General features: G+C 41.4%; 1 pseudogene; it reads left to right on the plus strand.

Annotated features, from left to right (window-relative positions):
* Window positions 1-228: 228 nt before the first annotated feature.
* Window positions 229-11,655, plus strand: LOC138789286 (5-hydroxytryptamine receptor 3A-like; annotated as a pseudogene).
* The last annotated feature ends 1,651 nt before the right edge of the window (window positions 11,656-13,306 follow it).

Below are 13,306 nucleotides of genomic sequence, written 5' to 3' on the forward strand. Positions count from 1 at the left end.
TTGCAACCAAAACCGGGAGTGGATTGAAAACACAGAAAGGCTATGTTCACACACTTTTGAAATTGAGTGGATGCCCGTCATTTAATGGCAAACAATTGCCGTTATTTTAAAACAATGCCCATTGTTTTGAAATAAGGGCCATTATTTGCCATTAAATCACGACTGGGTGACTTGAATAAAACTTTTTATCTAATTAATAATGTGTTATATGTAAAACCCCACCTTGAGATGTGGGATATTATAATCTTTTGTATGAACCTTAAAACAGCTGTGACGTGTGGCCAAGACACATGTGGATATTACAACGTAACCGACAGACTTGGTGTCCTGGAACAGTCTCCTCACCTTATGTATATCAGACCTGTCAAAGACTGGCGTAAACCAACAATTGTATCAGTGGATTTGACTTTCAGAGGAGTCCTAGAAATGGTAATGTATTTACGAAAAGACCCACATAATGCCAATTACATGTATGAACACATACATGTATGAACTTTACCTGAACTTCACCTTTGTTATTGTGTAATAATATCAGATAGCAGTAGAACAATCAAAATAAGACATGTTGGAAATTTTTCATCAGAATTAATGTTGTTACTGCTATACCAACTCAGCTTCCCCAAAAATGCTTCATTGGGTTCAGATATGGAAATTACACAAGCTGTCAGACAATGTGATCTTAAAATGAATGTATAACCTAATGGCCAATACTGAGATTTACATAGAAGCCTGTCAGCACCACTCTGGAGAATCAGTTCATTAGGTCATACGATGGGCCCTAATCCGACATGCTAATGAGGTCCCATTGAGCAGTGGAGACCGGCCTGGCATGGGCAATTCAAAGTTATCCCCCCTTTGCCCCCTCTTCTGATCCAATATACATAAGGGACACAAAAGTGTCACAAAAGGTGCGTTCACACCTACAGGATCCGCAGCAGATCTGCAGCAGATTTGATGGTGCAGATTTGACGCTGTGTTTATTTAAATGAAATCTGCTGCGGATCCGCAGCAGAAAATCAGCTGCGGATCCGGTAAGTGTGAACGTACCCTAAATGTAAAATACCTTTATTAAAATGTGGCTAGAAATCACACACCAGTTTAAAAATACTAAGGGGGAAGAGTGTCCAAGCATGCTTGGGTGAATACAGTATCTACTGTGTATCATGCACTTAACACCTGCCTGATTTTAAAATCACTACTTATGCCCCCTCAACATGTCCCCTGTACTAATAATGGCTCCTTAGCCCCATAGTAAAAATGCTGCCTGAAATGCCTGCAGCCTATGGGTATGTTCCAGAATGTTATACAACAGCCATTGGTTGCAGTGTCAAACAATGGCCACTGTATTACATGTTCCTTAAATTGAGTAATCGGCAGTAGAAACAATACTTTTCACCCATACAAGTCTGCTGGCCATATGGGTGTAAATGAAAATCAATTAACCATTGACTTTCATTCGCACTACTCCTGGCTGTACGGTCACACAGTGTGTGAACAGTCTATTTTCTACAGCTGTTGTTCATGAACTGTAGTCGTAGAAAATAGACATGTTTATTATTTTGTACATCTGCAGTGAACAACTGCCGTAGTTAATGCACTGAGTGCACAACAACGGCTGTTCTATTAAAAGCAGTAGAAATCAATTAATTCGAAAACCTACTGGCGTTGTGTTTAATGACCAGTATGGCCGTAGTTTCCAAAATTTATTACAGCGAGTGAACATAGCCTATAAGTGAACAGCAGAGCAGGGAACAGACAGTTCAGGAGGACAGTGATGCAGTAATGCAGAGTGGCAGTTGCTTCAAGATCCAGGACAAGATGCCAGTGCTATCAATGCTCCTGGACATCATGGTCTTGAATAAAGTATCAATGACCAATGAGCTACTGTATGTTCAGACCTGCTAATAGATCCTATTGCACACGGGGCGCTAAGGATTAAGCTATGTCTCTTAACTTCATCCTTAGCACTGTTCCTGTGCCATTTCCTGCAACCCCCAGAGGCCAGCTCCGCTCATAATCATTAGAAGGGGTAGGCCAGGGATAGAATGGCGCTCTGGGTGGAGGTCAAGAGGCTTGCCCCCCCAGTGGTCCAAATGGCCTTACCGGATGCAGGATCAAACTACAATCTGTACGGAAAATGGTTCTTTATTCTCAGAGCCACATGCGCAATAGGGCGCTATCAGTAGGTTAAATTCATCTAACCTGCTGATAGTTTTCCTTAAATACAGGCAATAGGCAGAGCGTTTAGTGAGTTCAGTGCAGGAGAGTATGCACAGTGTCAGTGTCAGTCACCCTGTGAGTACCCTGGTGGAGGATTGGTGTGATCTTGCTATTTGAAAACTGATTGAAGACCCGATTAAAAAACCTATTGGAAGACCCTACTAAAATGACTGAGTTTCATTTCCACCATATGAATGATACGTCTTCAACAGTAAAAAATCATTTTCCCGACACACCTGACACATTCACAAAAACGGTAGTGGCTCTGCTCATGAAAAATGTATCCAGGGCATAAACAGACACACTTCATTGTCTTTTGGAGCACATTTCATTGAAACAGTTTCACTTAATTTATGATAAAAAATAAATGTGTTTTGCATGTAGAGATTCCCCATTGATTGTGAAAAGAGAAATTTGTTTAGTTTTCACAAAATATATTTCGCTTCTTTTTTTTTATTTCCCTCAATGTTTTTAACAATTGTTTTCCAGGATGAAAAGCTGCAGATTATGACAAGTTTGATGAACTTTGAAATGGTAAGATGTTTGCTAGCAGTACATGATGGTGCTTAGCAAATATTTTATAGTTAATATACAAGATGGACAAAGGGGATCTGATAACATGTAACTGAACACTGAATACAAAGCTTTATTAGCTCATGGTAATCAGCTTGGGGTGCCCTGCTTACTTGTTTAGACTACAGAGGAGCACCCGTGCCCCGTAATAATATGACCAGTTCTATGGTAACACTACTAGCCAAACACACAATGGGTGACATTTATCGAGACTGGCGTACTCATACACCAGTTTTAAATAAAGCCTTGCCACCATGCAGTCCATCAGATTTACTAAGAACCTGTGCCTGCTGGGTGCAGAAATGTACACCTGCTCTGGGGCAGGTTTCTGCCATGTTTTCTTCCTGTTTGCAGACATAAATCTGCCCCAAATGTCTGTACTGGACTGACCTCCCTTCTGATTGGAATAGGAACTGCTTATGAACTCTTTGCAAAGGTCCAGTATTATTACTCACTGGTGAAGTTCCTCTCTGTAACTCATAGCAGGCTTTCAGGGGTGGCTTATTGTCTGATTTTCTGTAGGTTTTGATGCTGTACACTTAAAATAAAAAATAAGCAGTTTGGCAATATATTCTTTTTATTTGTTTTTAAGTTTTCTAGTTTGAGTAAGGGCACTATTACACGATTTTTCAACAATCAACGATTAACAATAAAGTATCTCAAACGATCGCTTTGGCAAACGACCTGAAAACCAACTACACTGAGCAATGATCGCCACTTATGATTGTTCTTGTGGTCGTCTTGTTGTCGCTATTGCAAATGACCAAACAACATCTTATTCCATGCGAACGATTTGCGAACGATCAACGATAAAAATAGGTTCAAACTCTATCAAACGACTAACGATTTCTGGTTGGTCGTTTAATCGTTGTCTGCTATTACACTAAACAATTATCATTCAAACCCGAACGACCTAAAGATTTTTCGAACGATAATCGTCCTGTGTAATAAGGCCCTAAGTGAATGAGTGGGAAGCAGCTTGTCTTCTCCCACTGTGTAGCGATGTGTAACTGCAGTTCAGCTCCAATTCAAGTGAACAGTAATCAGGTCTATGGCCAGCTCTGAGCTGGTTGTAAGTTCACCAACCTCTCAAATGTTGGCCATTCAAATCATTCGTTTTCCTACATTTTTATGCACATTGTGTCAGGACGGGGAGGTAGGGACAAGACACCACAGTGAGCCCTAATACTGAACCCACCAACTGTCCCTACCTACTTGCCTCAAATGACCCTAGGCGGCCGTGGACAATATGTTCCCTGTACTGGATACGTGCACACAGAACAAGACAGACAAACAAACACAATATAGGATAGTCAAACAAGCGAGGTCAGAACCAAACAGTCAGCACAGTACAAAATCAGGTAACAATCGGATAGTGAAAAAGTCAAGCAAGAGGTCAGGTAACCAAGTCTAGCAAGCAGAGGGATAAGGTACGGGGATCGCAGGAATAGACAGGGGGAAGCTGGGATAAGGGTATGAACCTAATTAGACAGTGCTGGGAGAGTGCCTTAGCTTCATTTCATGCTGAACAAGAGCCCGGTCCGGATCCCCATTGGACTGGCACTCAGATCTTTCAGCTTCCAGATAGGCAGAGAAACCAATGAGGCTGAAGACCTACACAGCTGCATTAATCAAGTCTCCCAGTAATCAGTTTAACTCCCGCATTGCCAGGAAGCTGAAAAGCAAGCGGGTGTGGCACATAGAAGTAAAAACAGGCCCAGTTCACACCAGGTAACTGCACAATCCTGACACATTGTTAAGAGCTTTTGGGCCCTATTAATGTAGTAAGCGAGCTCCTATCTGCTAGATAGGTGCTCACTTACAGAGCCTATGAAACGGCTCATTGAACATGCAGGAAGGGCTGCACAGGCATCACTAGCAAAGTCTGTGCTGTATTTAGAAAGTAATAAAGTATATACTTACCTCTCTACACTCCCTAGTGTCATCCTGCCTGTTTCCTGCTGACCGGAGCCACCTCTAAAGCCTCTAAACCAATCTCTGAAGTAACATGCCATTCAGCCAGCCACTGACCTTGATGAGACATTGGCGTGGCCAATGATTGGCTGAGTGGCCTGTCACTTCAGAGTTCGGTGTAGAAGCTTCAGAGGTGGCTCCAGTCAGTGACTAAAAGGCAGAAGGACACCAAGGAGCATGGACAGGTTAGTATACATCTTATTTTTTTTCTATATACTTTAATCAGCTGATGGCCAATCATCTCCTTTTACACAGAGCAGTCGGCAGCTCTAAAAGACAACGATCAGCTGATTATCGACTCCTCGGCTGCCCAATTCTGCCTGATTTTGCAGATAGTCGCCCTGTGTAATAGGAATCTTATCTAAAACAGGGCACACCGCACACATCATTGATACTAAGCCTGTTATTACTATGACTGTTATTACAAACTCGACAAAAAATTGATCTTGTCTTCTTTACACAGATCTGGGAAAATCAGCTCTTATCCTGGGATCCAGAGGAATTTTGTGGTATAAACTGTATCCTCATACCGGAGGACTCAGTCTGGGTCCCTGACATCAACATATCTGAAATGTAAATTGGAAACTGGCAATCAGGGAGTCATTTACATACAGTCATTTACATACAGCGCAATCATCAATCTTAGTAAATTTCTCATAAAAAATGTATATATTTTTTTAAACAGAACAGAGGATGACTCTCTTGATGTGCTTTATATGCAACTGTGTTACAATGGCACCATAAGGAGGATTACAACTCTGAAAGTGTCGACCCGATGTCCTCTTGATCTTTACAAGTTCCCTTTTGACATTCAGATGTGCAAGCTGACATTTGGCGCAATCATGAATACAGGTAAATGTTTAAAACACCAGCAATAGCAAGAATATGTAGAGTGGTTTTGACTGTCCACAATTTTCTGTTGATGATTACTGCATTAACATTTTTATATTATGGAGCTTCTGCCAATTCTTAAAGGGAATCTGTCAGCACCTGGGCTGGTCCCGAGGTGCTGACAGTGTAGTGCAGATGTGTGTCCCACATTGTCTGGCCTCTATTTCTTTTTTTTCCGCAGTGCTATTGTTTGTCCCCAATCCGTCCCGTTACCTTGATATTAAGTGTCATAGAGGTGTAGTAGTAAGGCATTCGTGCCGCACTTCGGGAAACCTCACCACTACTGCCCCCTCCTTGTTTGGCGTGGCTGGTCATTGCAGCCCGCCCTCCTGTTTCCCGGTGACAGAATCTTCATGCGCACATGCGCCGTTGCCGGCACGGGCTGCACGCGCCCATTTGACGGCTAGCGCCTGCTCCCTGGATGTGTGCGGCCTGCACGCTCCTGTTGGTGTTAACGCACATGCACCGTAGTGCTCGCGGGGGGGGGGGGGGGGGGGCGTTAACACCGACGGGAGCGTGCAGGCTGCACACATCCAGGGAGCAGGCGCGAGCCTGGGAAGCAGGAGGGCGGGCCGCAATTAACAGCCAAGCCAAACAAGGAGGAGGCAGTAGTGGTGAGGCCTCACCGCTACACCTCTATGACACTTGATACCAAGGTAACGGGACGGATTGGGGACAAACTATAGCACCAAGGACAAAAAGAATGGGAGGCCAGACAATGTGGGACACACATCTGCACTACACTTGGTGTAGCCCAGGTGCTGACAGATTCCCTTTAAAATTTATATGCCAAAAAGACAGTCACAAGAAAAATATAGTAAACATGTATCAATGGTGAGAGGTATAAATACCAAGAAAGGAATGCACCAATAGATAACAGGAACTAAATGATAATGAATGGAACAATCAATTAATGAAGATGAAAGAAAATGAGGTAAAGGATGATGAATATAAACAACTAAAAAAACAGACCCTAGCTAGCTATACCTATCTCTAGATATAGCCCTGAACATTGATCGCTAGGCAGTTATTTGCATAACACACAAAATTACCTTCCAAAAAGGCTGCCATTAAATGGCCAAAAAAAAGGTGTGGGAACAAAGCCCTAAAGAGAATTACTTCCCCCACTGTATAGTATTATATATAGTATTATAGCTAATACTGAATACAACTTTGACAACATACAATCTGATAATATGTGAAGTATATGCGCCAAGTGTCAAAAGCCACACTATTGGGTATAATACTACTGTCAATTGAGCTCTCTATGGGCATCTAAGGTTTGGCATGTTGGACTGCAACATTTTTTCATTTAGTGGCACTGGTACTTTAGAGCTCTATTCCACCACTTACTACAAAATTTAGTAAATAAATACATACATATATAAAACAAAACACTAAGGGTATGTTCACAATATGGAAAAAATGAGGAATTTTGAGTGGATTGCGCATGAAATTCTGCCTGTCCCATTGATTAAATGGGATTTCTCAAGCACAATCCACCCAAAGAATTGACATGTCCATTGGACGGATTGCGCTTGAGAAATCCCATTGAATCAATGGGACAGGCAGAATTCCATGCCCTTGAAGTTCCTCGCCTATTCCGTGTGAACATAGCCTTAGGATAGAGATTTGTTTTTAACATTTTTTTATTTTGTTGTGTAATAAAGTATAATAACCTCAGGGATCTTTATAGAAAGGCTACTGGCCAGAAATTCATCTCTAAAGTAGTCCTTAGCTGAGCAATCAAGAGAAGATGATCCAGAGTAGTAGATCAGCTGTGAGATGATGACATAACTGTCAAAATAAATTATCAGACAGGAAAAGACAGAATAGCAGGATGATTCCTACTATTCTCAACACCTTATTAGCTATGTCTTAAAACTACCTTGCTGTATTACAGTGTTTCCTACCTTTGCTGTAGTAATAATAATGATATGTGATCTTCCACCAGTGTCTGATGTTCAGCTGATTCCATCCTCCAGTGCTGAGCATGTTGCATTACGTTCATTAGAAGAGTTTTCAAAATCAGAATGGATTCTAAAAGAAATTAACATTATTCACTTAAATATTTCTAAATTTGGAGAGGAATGGAGCAAAGTGACGTATCAGGTAAATCTGCCTCAATATTTTGTACCGTTGCCTTAGAAAACACTTTGCTTTAGAAACTTAAGAAATCCAATTGCATCTACTAGGATTTGACTTGATTTCCTCAGAATAATAAAATAGTATCAGGACACAGAACTGTGAGTCTCTTGGACTTTTCTAAAGAAGAAAAAAACTTAAAAAAAGCATTGGTTCAGAGCACATTTAAGATATCTGCATTGTAGACTTATGCATGAACAGCATGATACGAGTTCAGTATGTAGATCTATCCTCATGTGTAGGTCAATGTATGCTGATGAACATGATGTAAATAAAATTGTGTTTAAAAAAAAAAAAAATAGGAACGCTCTTTACATAAACAATTATATTTTAATTCTTTTTTTTTTCTTCTATTTCATTGATAGATTCTGATAAAGAGAGCTCCTGTTCTGTATATAATTAATCTCATTATTCCAGCTTGTCTGCTTGTGTTAGTAGACGTAGCCAGTATGTTCATCCCAATAGAAGGCGGTGAGCGGCTGGGATTTAAGATAACAGTTGTGCTTGGATTCTCTGTGCTTCTCTTGATTTTAAATGATTTTCTGCCTAACACTTATGAACCACCAATATTAGGTATGCACCTAATTTTAAGCTTATAGCCATAAAGGGGTACTCAAGAGGGAAAAATGTTTTATTACCAAACTGTGTCAGAAAGAAATACAGTGGTACCTTAGTTTAAGAGTAACTTAGATTAAGAGCGTTTTGCAAGAAGAGCTCACAGCTCAAAATTGTAACTTGGTTTAAGAGCATAGCTTTGGTTTAAGAGCTCCCTGTACTGTGTGGGACGGGGAGTGGGGGAGAGGCATGGCCTGTACAGGATGGTCTACAGCCCTGTATTTTGACCCAGGAAGTCTCCCTCACTGTCAGAACAGGGAGGTACAGATACGACAAGACAGTGGGCCCTAGGTCTGAACCCACCCACTGTCCCTGCCTACTTGCCTCAGTCGGCCCTAGGCAGCCGTGGACAACCACGTAGACGTTCCCTACGCTAAATACGTGCACACGGAACAAGACGGACAAACAAACACAAAAGAATAGTCAGACAGGCCAGGTCAAATGCAAACAGGCAGCGCAGTACAGAATAAGTAAACAATCGGATAGTCAAAAAGTCAGGCAGGAGGTCAGATAATGAGTCAAGCAAACAGAGGGATTAGGAACGGGGATCACAGGAGAAGACAGGGAAGCTGAGACCAGGGAGTTAACCTAATAGCCAGCGCTGGGACTCTGCCTCAGCTTTGTTTTATGCTGACCAAGAGCCCAGTCCGGATCCCCATTGGACCGGCGCTCTGATCTACCGGGTTACAGACAGAGAAACCCGTCAATCACAGAGACAAGACAGGTGCATAATCAAGTCCAAAAGCTTCTCAGCTTAACTCCTGCATTGCCAGAAGCTGAGAAGCAATCGGATGTGGCACACAAAAGCAAATCCAGGCCCAGGCCCAGATTCCTGACACCCACCTTCAAAATCATAGCAGATCTACTTCAGGCTGGGGCTTACATCAGGGTACAGGAGTGTGGGGGGTAATCTCTTTATAGCTGAAACCCCTCTCTCCTCGGTCAGAGAGTGCTGCATTTATGTGCCCACATATGTGCCCTACTCATTCCTTCATGCTCTTTTCAGTCCACTGATGAATAATGTGCCTGCACTCACACTCACCTTTTCTATACTTTGTCACTATCCTCTTGCACAGCTCTGTAATTCTTACTCCCTGATTGGTCCATGCTAAACACACACCCCTTCCCCAGTGCAGTCATGTGACCACACAGACCTCTGACAGCAGCCCTGCTTTTCTATGCTAGCCTGTTGTACTACACTACTGCATTAGGGGATCTGCATCTCCATTCTGTATCTACAAACTGCTGCAGTTTTTTCAGGTTTATGCACTTACTATACATTATACACCACTTGCTGATTGCTATACTGTACAGTAACTTATAATATCACATACTGTATTCAGTTGTTTCTCATTGTTTGTTTCATATGTTCTACATGTTATTCAGAATTAAAAATCGTTATTTTTGGGGTGTGGAACCAATTGTCTGCATATCAGTGATTTCTTATGGGAAATTTTACTTTGGTTTAAGAATAGATTTGGATTACAAGTACGGTCCCAGAACTAATTACGCTCGTAATCTAAGGCACCACTGTATAATTTTACTATATACTTTCTATTATAAAACTCAAATCTTCTTCTTGTATAATTACATAAGATATGAATCCATTCATAAACAAACTGCAAACAGTTTTAGAAGTAATTTCAAAATCAAGGCAAAAATTACATTATTTGTACTATTTCTTTATTTTCATTATATGCCTATGTAATATCTACATTCAGGTGTCTTCTGTATGGTATGTCTACTGATAATGATTGTTAGCATCATGGATTCAATCTTTATATCCTATATGCTACACCTGTCTGCTGTGAGGCCGGAAGTCCCTAAGTGGTTGAAGCTTTGGGTACTGAAGCGACTGGCATATGTCCTTGGAATTTCCATATACAATGATTTACCAGATTTCATGACACCGGCAGTTAAGAACAATGGTATGGATATCTATCTATTCTTACTTACATTCCCTGTAAAATAAGTTACTTACAGATCTAAGAGGAAGAATAGCTTGGCTTTCAGCACCATTTGTCTAGTCAACACAAATGGATACCATTATAGAACTTGTAATTGACCCAATGTAAGTCATTGAAATCTATTGTGTACCTTTGGTATTTATTGTACATCAGTCCCAGAGAAGCCATGTAGTTGAACAGTGTCATACATGTGAAATTATAATGTATTGGGCTGTGTTCAAACTGTGTGGTTTCTCCATTTTTTTTCCTGCATTTTGCTGTGATAGTAGTATAACCATGATCTGCACAGTCCCCACTCAGCCACTGAGTAAAGGGCTAAGCAGGCCTGCCACATTATCTCTCTGAACCCGAAAGCGGCTGCACAACAGGTACTGGAGCAACGGAGTACAGGCTCCAGCACGGAAGCCAGGGGGTGAATGTATGTTACTTTTTAATTTTTTTCATTCCCCCCCTTCCTCATTCCACAAAAAGGGGTCCTGGTCAGACAATGCCTTTAAAGAGATGAGCTCATAAACGCAAACACTGTCCATATACTCCATTAGGGCATATGGATGTTACATGGGGTATCCCTACTCAGGACCCCTTTCTCTATGAGCCAAATAGTATAGACAGACCTGTTAATTGTGATACAAGCAAGGTAACATTTGTCAATAAACAATAAGTGGAAATTCCCCAGATGATTGAGGAGGCAGAATGCAGCAATCTGGTGATTATCACTCAAAGAGGTAAAAAAAAAGTATAGACTTTGTATGTATAGACTGACCTCATGCAAAACTGTTTGCTTCTAGCTATGGATGAATCTCCAGCAATTTATGAATCAGAGTCCGAAACTAACAGACAACTGTCAAAGGATTCCAAGGATAGTCCAGAGATTAAACTGCTCAAGAGGTTACTATTGGAACTCCTTATGGTCCGACAACATCTCATTGTCTCCAAGAAAGAGGAGGAAGCAAAGTCAGAATGGCACTTAATAGCTTTTGTCCTGGATCGGTTCATTCTCATCCTCTATCTGTTAATTGTGACTATTATTGTAGTTATAATGGTGCTGGCCTGGGCTATTTGAAAAGCTTAAGCTGTGTATGTGTTACATGATAAAGGAACTTGTCATTTTTTAAGCTTAAGGAAGATAAGCCCCATTTCTACCATTCATGAGTTGCAAACAGAAGAACACAATGAAAATTATGTAGTAAAATAGATTATGTAGTAAATAGAGATGAGCGAACCGGGTTCGGGTTCGAGTCCATCCGAACACAAACGATCGGCATTTTATTAGCGGGGCTGCTGAACTTGGATAAAGCTCTAAGGTTGTCTGGAAAACATGGATACAGCCAATGACTATATCCATGTTTTCCACATAGCCTTAGGGCTTTATCCAACTTCTGCAGCCCCCGCTAATCAAATGCAGATCGTTTGCTCATCTCTAGTAGTAAAATTCACATTGTGCAAAGTACATAGCAGAATCAGGTCAAATATACCATGATATAGAAATGATTACAGTTTTAAAGTGGCAAGTCCAAATAAAATTTGATCAATTTTTTCTTTTCTCATTTGCGTGTCCTGCTTAGTTCAAGATTTGTATTACTATGGGTAATAGATTTTCTTCTTATACCGTTAACAATGGTTATGGACAGTGTTAGACTAAGACACCCACTGAGGCCCACCAACGAAGAACCAGTGAGAAGGGACATACGTGCTGAAACGGTTCTATCCTCTATTGACCTGTGACCACAACTCCCTGAATAACAAGCTTTTACTATAACTCTCAGAATTCCTTACGCTTATGAAGCTCTCAGGGTTTGCTGGGGGTTGTAGTTTCTGAGAAGGACAACCATTTAATAATTGATGGTTGTATAGAGACTCCTAGTGGCTGCAATCTGTGGGTCACAACCATGAGCCCTGAAGGTCTATGAATAAATCTCTACAGTGCCAGCGATGATCAGAAGGAAAGGGACCCTGCTATGTACTGTATAGCAATGTGCAGCTGTGCTAGATCAGAGCAGGGATTAGCTTTGTCACCCCTTAATGACATAGGGCGTACATTTACGCCCTCACTGCCTGGGCTTTAACGCAAGAGGACATAAATGTACGCCCTGGCGCGGTCCCTGGCTATGGAGCGGGCTCACAAGCTGAGCCCGCCCCATAGTGGGTGAGGACTGGCTGCTATCTGCAGCCAGGCCCTCACCCTCAATGGCGGGCCGCCGCAATGGCCCGTCCGCCCGCCATTAACCCCTTAAATGCTGCGATCGGTGTTTAAGTATAAGTGACCGGAGCATCTCCGCTCACTTAGCGATCGGGACCACCGCAGCGTGTCGCATTTCCTGACTGCCAGAGGTCTCTTACCTTCCTCCGTGCAGTCCTTGAATCGGTCTTCTGATTCAGCCTGCCACAGGCAGGCTGAATCAGACAATCACAGATAACACTGATCCCTGCAATGCTATGGCATAGCAGGGATCAGTGTCTGCAATGTAATGTATGTAAGTGATAATTCCCTAAGGGAACTATAAAAGTGTAAAAAAATAAATCAATAAAAGTTTTACAAAATGCCCCAAAGCCCCTCCCCCAATAAAAGTGAAAATCACGCCCCCCTTCCCATTTGATACATAATAGAAAGTAATACAGTTAATTAACATATTATATACCATAGCGTGCATAATTGTCTGATCTATTTAAATAAAACAATACTATTCCCGCACGGTGAACGACATGAAAAAAAAGTGCTAAAAAAACGCAGAGGTTGCCTTTTTTTAATGCCATTTTTGTATTAAAAAATTTATAAAAAGCGATCAATACATTGGATCTAGAAAAAAATGTTACTAATAAAAACTAGAGATCATGACGTAAAAAATGACACCCCATACGACCCCGTAGGTGAAAAAATAAAAACGCTATAGGAGTCACAATAGGGCCATTTTAAATATGTC

The sequence above is a fragment of the Dendropsophus ebraccatus genome, chromosome 4, assembly GCF_027789765.1.
Source record: "Dendropsophus ebraccatus isolate aDenEbr1 chromosome 4, aDenEbr1.pat, whole genome shotgun sequence".
NCBI lineage: Eukaryota > Metazoa > Chordata > Amphibia > Anura > Hylidae > Dendropsophus > Dendropsophus ebraccatus.